Here is a 6,873-nt window from a genome sequence, read left to right on the forward strand (position 1 = left end):
GTTTGTGGGTGTACACGTCAATCTCACCCATTAGCCTATAAGCCTACAGGCAGGAGACGATTTCATTCATCTTTATGATGCCCCAAATCTAGCATAGTGTCAGGTACAGAGTACGTGCTCTGTAAATGTTGACTGTAGAAATTGAAACATCATGCAGGATGCTAAACCACCAAAAATATTGATATAGTTAGATCTGTTGATATCTCAGGGGTGTGGACTGAATTGTGTCCCCCCAAAATTTATATGTTGAAACCCTAACTCCCAGTGTGATTGTATTTGGAGACATGGCTTTAGGAGGTAAAGGTTAAATGAGGTCATGAGTAGAGTCCTGATCCGATAGGATTGGTGGCCTTATAAGAAGAGACAGAGAGAGATTTCTCTCCACACTAATACACCAAGGAAAGCTATGTGAGCACACATGGAGAAATAGCCATCTATAAGCCAGGAGAAGAGCCCTGTTGCCAGGAACAGAATTAACCGCACCTTGATCTTGGACTTCCAGTCTCCAAACTGTGAGAAAATGTTTCTGTTGTTTAAGCCACCCAGTCTATTGTTTTTCTTATGGCAGCCCAAGCAGACTAAGGCAATCAACAACCCCGCAACAATTCTGAGGCTTTTCATTGGTTTCATGACAATGAACAAGATCAAAGAAAAATGACTTTTTTATGTCGTTATAACGATCATCCAAGAATGAATTTTAGCACTGTATTTGATACGTATGAATTTAAGAGTGGCCTGAAAGATTGAGAATAGTATGTAACAAAGTAAAGAAGAGGGGAAAAATTAAAATACGAGTTGTAAATTACTTTTAATATAAAAGGATTGTGTTCCATGTAGAAACTTTTATTCAGCCTACATCACATTTGACAGACGACTCTGATTAAGTTTGATTAACTATGATAAAGCTTAAGAACCATTTCAACTTAATGCAAACAGCCCATTCTATTCTTAGAGTTCGTCGAAGACTGGTAACAAATTACATAAATGTTACATTTAAAATATAGTCCCAATGCATTTTCTAAATTGGAGAGAAAGGAAACCCTTCAAGTGTTCCTTATAGGATCCCACAAAACAAAGAAAGCTCATTTATTTCTCATAACTGTCTCATGCTATAATATATTTCTACGTAAAGCTGGTCATCAGAAATTTGCAAACCAAAACTAGCAATATAACAGTTTGCCGCTTCACCCTCACTATAGATTCCTTGAATGAAAGTTGCCTTTATGGGGTAAAGGGATTAACTGAGAAATCTGACACATGCTTTACACATTTACCACTATGCTGCCCAAAATGAACATACAAGTGTAGATTTAGAAGTCCAGATCTCTAGATCTGGACTTACTTTCTCACCTCTACCAACTTTTAAAGCAATGAATAGAAGGCTGTTCTAAGCCATTAGCACCAGAAGGCTTGACATTTTCATAACAATGCAAGCAACTTAAGAAGGACAGTGGTTTGGTTCTTCTGAAGATAATGATTTTTTCTTTTCTTTTTATTTTTTTCTTCAAAATTTGGATTTACCTCACTCAGTTGCTAGCCTGAAGATATCGCTAATTTCTAGGGCATTCTGACATATTTGTCATCATCATCTCTCCAAAAACTTCAAGAATTGTCACAGTAATACATGAACTTTTGAAAACTGAAACTCAAAAATGTATTCTCTTTTGCTTTCTATGCCTTTTTATTGATAATTACGGGCCTCATGAATTGAATTTGTTACTTTTTCCCCTGGCAAAAACTTGGAAAGTAAAATTCTGAGCTTTATTCTTTATTATAACATTTTACTCAAAAATATATGCTCAAATAGATTTTCCATATTGTGTAGTATTGCACCATGTAGAAAACATCTGTAACTAGGTCAAAAAACACTGTTTCTAGGCACCAACAAGGAAATCATTTTGTTATACCCGTATTCGAATATTACCAGAGTAACAGGACTAGAATGACTCATTGGGTCCTTGGTTGGAGAGCTTGGTACCACAAGTGATGCTAAATTGAGGGCTCAGACAACTGATGCAGTTGTGGAAGTCTCTTTGAGAGGTCATAGGACTCTCTTCCAAAACACAAAAGCATCAAATAGGAGAATGTGTTGGACCGAGAGAAAAGAAAATATGGAAAGCATAAGAGAAAAGACCTAAGGGTCCTCTTCCTCTCCAAGAATGCACATGCAGCCTGATTATCATCCACGAGTCTTCGAGGAAGCAAAGGAAGCTGGTTCACACTCAACACCTTGTCCTGTGTGATCTAGAAGGGTAAAAGAATAACCAATTGCTGCCCTACAGGGCTAGAGCCAACAGTGTGACAAGGACAGGAGGACACTTGGAAGAGACACCTGTGATCTGAGAAAGAAGAATCCATACATCTTCAGTCATTGTGCCTGAGCAAAAGGACTTAAAAGATCAAGAATTTGGTGGCATGGAGAAAAGGAACTCTCTGCTTTATATACAAGCTATCGATATAGTGTCCTTTATTGTTTTATTCATTCGGTCAGTACTTACTGCTTCCTGTGAATGAGATACTAAGAAAAGGACACAACACTGAACAAGCACATATGATTCCTGTCCTCAAACAGCTTGCCATCTAGTGGAGATAGATTCCGCACTCACCTGCCTTCTCTCCTTTTCTGCCTCCTTTGCTGGTTCTTCCTTATCTCCTGACCTCTAGATTCTGGATAGCCTCAGAGCTCAGTCCCTGAGCTGCTTCTCTCTTTTATCTACACACTTCTTCTAGTTGATCTCATCCAGTCTCATGGCTGTAAGTACTATCCACACACAAATGACTCCTAAATTTATATCTCCCATGGGAACCTCTCCTCTGAATTCCGAATGCCGGCCCAACAAATCCACTTGGAAGGCATTTCACACAAGATGACTAAAACTGAACTCTTGATAACCAGTTATCTGCCCCGTCCCCCAAGCTCCAGACCTGGCCCTCTCCAGTCTTCCCCATCAAAAATAATGGCAATTCCATCCTTTCAGTTATCAACCAAAAACTGCAAGTGTCATCTTTGGTATCTTTCCTTCTTTTACACTCTACACAAAATTTGTCAGTAAATTCTATTTACTCTATCTTCAGAACATGTCCAGAATTTGGCTCTTTATAACACATCAACCCAGCCCAAGACACAATTATTTTTGCCTGTTTTCCTGCAATCACCTCCTGCCTGTCCTCCCTGTTCTATGTATTTGTCCAGTTTCAGTATATTCTCTAAAGTGCAGAAACAGAGATTCTATTAAAACATAATCTCATTCTTCTACTCACAACCTTTCACCGGCTCCCCAGTTCACTCAGAAAAAAAGCCAAAAGCCCTTACCATGGTATGTGGGGACCTATGTGATCTAGTCCCTATTACATCTCTGACCACGTCTCCTCCTACTTCCCCCTTTTTCATTTCACCATAACTAAACTGACCTCATCACTGTTCTTTGAAGAGAACAGGCAAGCCCCTTGCCCAGAGCTTTGCACTTAATATTCCCTCTGCCTGAAATGTTCTTTCCCCTAATAATCCGAATGATTTCAGAAAGTAGTGGAGTACACACTTAAAAGTTTAAAATTTGCATTTGTTTTAAAATGTTTTAGAACTCAGACTAGTCATGATTTTGTACTGACCTCATGACCAATTTGGTTATATTAGCAAGATTCTCTATACACAAATACTTTACAGATGTTTTAAGTCTTGCTTTAAGCCTTTTTCTCTACTCAGAGAATTTTAATTCTAAATATCAACACGATATACTTGACATTCATTGTTGTCAGATCCAATTTTAACATAAATCAAAGTTTAACATAAATCATAGTTAATACAGCCTGACTAGTAGCATCAATTATTCCACAAATGCCAAAGTTGAACTTGAAAAGTTGAACAAGAAAGGATAATTTTCTTCTCTTTAAAATTCTGTCAAATATATATGGTGATGGACAAACAAAAATGTACAACCCAAAATTTCACAATGTTATAAACTATTAAAACATCAATTAAAAAAAGGTTAAAAATTTAAAAAAAAATTCTGTCAAGATGGCAGACTTTGCATGCATATTTTTATCTAATACCTCACAAAACTCTGCTGATAAAAAAGTATAAAAAAAGAATAAAGTCATTACAGAGAAGATAATGTGGTAGGGAAATGATTGGGGCTGGGTGATATTTTACAAAAAACAAGAAATATGAACACATTCCTGAAAGATCAAAAATGAATGGAACTGGGTTGATGAATAAAACAAACCAGGAAAGTCTTGAATAAACTGCTCAGTATCTGCAAAGCTAAAAGCCAATCATATGGACAGAACATCTTATATCATGGTTTTTCCAAGACAGTCTTTAGCCCTGAAAACATTTTGCTGAGCAAAAGAAACAACAACCTATCATATGATTCCATTCATACAAAACACCCAGAATAGTTAAAACACAGACACAGAAAATAGATTAGTGTTTGTCAGGGGCTAGAGGAAGCAGGAAATGGGGAGTGACTGCTAATGGGTATAGATTTCTTTTGGGAGTGATGAAAACTTTCTGGAATTGGACAGTGGCGATGGTTGCACAATTCTGTGACTATACCAAAAACCACTAAATTGTATACTTACAAGGGTGAATGTTATGGCATGTGAATTGTATCTTGATAAAGCTTTTACTTAAAGAAATATAAAGATTAGTAAACTTTAAAAGACATTTCTATAAATAACTATTAAAAGGCAAGAAATAGTAAGGGAGATACAAAAAAGAATCCTTATCAAGATTCAGAAAAAGGATCATCACTTTCAAGTGGGATTATTATGGGGTCTTATGAAAGATATAGAGCTGAACACTGAGAGATGGATGGCATTGGAATTTTTTTTTTTTAATGAGGGGAGAGGCAAGAATGAAAATGCCAGTCAAGGGGGAAAATGTATAAGCAAAGACCTAGTATTAGGAAATGGAGAAAAAGAACAATTATAAAAATCCCATGGGATTGTGATTGAAGTGTAGATGAGGATGAGAATGCCAAATTAATTATTCGTAGATTATTCTTTAGACCAGGGTTTTTCAACCTTAGCACTATTGACATTGGGGGGCAGATAATTTTTGCTGTAGGAAGCTGCCCTGTGCATTGTAGGATGTTTAACAGCATCCCAGGCACCCCCCCTGCCCTAGTTATGACAACCAAATATGTCTGTAGATATCGCCAAAAGTCCCCTGGGAGGCAAAATGACCCCCACTTGAGAACTACTGTTTTAACGAAAGAGAGTCATGGAAGATTTGAAGCAGAGGATGATATTATAAACACTAAAACCAAGAAAGATTAAACTGGCAAGACTTCGCATGCTAACTGGGTAGAGGAGGTGGGAGAGAAAAGTTAACATACTTTCACAATATTCCTACTCAAAGATAATCAGATTCTGAAATATAAAAGGGGTCATAGAATTGGAAACAAGAAATAAGTGACATTTATTTATGGAGGGAGACACTCATTATGAGTATTTGTTGTTTTGACAAGGGACAGGAAAGATAGGAATCAAAGATGACCCTGACATGTTGAGCCTATGCAATAAGGTAGTGGTTGTAACAAAAATGGAAACAGTGATAGAAGCAGATTTAAAAGCGAAGATGAGAAGTTCAGTTCTTCTAACTGTCAAATAGAATATGCTAGAAGAATATCCAGATAGAGATGTCAGGCCAGAAATTGGAAAATTGAGAGTGAACTTTGGGGGGAAATTCAGGGGTGTAAACATAGATTGAGAAGCCATTCACAAGCAAAGTAGAGTTGAAGTCATGGGATTAAATTGTTCAGGAGGAGAGCTCAAAATAGAGAGAAAAGGAAGTAGCCAGGGACAGATGATCCTAGGACAATGACATCTAAATGGATATCATATAGGAAGGAAGAAAAGAGAGCAGTTGGAGGTGTAGCATAAGAATAAGAAGAGAAGAAAGTGTCTAAAAAGACACAAAGGAGAGATTTTGGCAAAGAAAGGGTTGGTTGGTTAATGGTGTCAATTGGTACAAGAGGTTAACGAATATGACAACTGAGAAAATTTGAAAGGCTATTGGATTCAGTGAATAATAAGTTGCTGGGGGTTGTGAAGAATGCAGTGTAAACATGATGAGGACAGAAAATAACTTCGAATGAATTTGAAAACACATAGGTGTTAATGAAGTGGATATTTTAAAAGTTCATCGGTAAAGGGAAAAATGAAATAGAGCAGTTGTGTTTCTCAGGAGAGAAGTTGTGCATATTTGTAAGTGATTGTGAAATTAAATGAGAGTAATTGAAAATGTAAGAAAGGTGGACAGAGGCAGAAGAAGTGATACTTAATGGAGCGTGGTTCCAGAGGAGATGGAAAGTTTGAAATTAAAAGCACAAATGTTCAATTTTGCAGAAGAGGAATATATCATTCTCTAAAACTGGAAAAAAAGAATAAGAGATAATGCAGCGTGGCAATAAATTACAAATTTGAGAATGATTCTCTACACTAAATATTTTAAATGTAATTTAATCTAAAAAAATGTTTATATAGAAAAGAGCTCTTTTAAATAAAACAGTTGAACATAATTTTCCTAATCATGGGAACACTTGGAAAGAGGAACCCTTCACCAGTCTCAGAGCCAGGTGTTCATAGACTGAAGCCAGATTTTTATGGTGTACTTTATTATTCTGTTCAAACTAAATTCCCAGAACACCAGCACATGCTCAGTTAAATAAGATATGAAAACACATCGCAAATACGGAAATGTTATTTTTGGATTATCCATGGATTTTGGTCTATTTATACCTCCATACTGCCCAATGATGGCAAGTAATCATGTTATTATAGTAAAATATCTTCTTAAGTAAGTTCTATTATAACTTACCCTGCAAATACCCAAGGCTTGGCATCAAGGGAAAAAAAGAAAATAAGCAG

The sequence above is a fragment of the Diceros bicornis genome, chromosome 27, assembly GCF_020826845.1.
Source record: "Diceros bicornis minor isolate mBicDic1 chromosome 27, mDicBic1.mat.cur, whole genome shotgun sequence".
Lineage (NCBI taxonomy): Eukaryota > Metazoa > Chordata > Mammalia > Perissodactyla > Rhinocerotidae > Diceros > Diceros bicornis.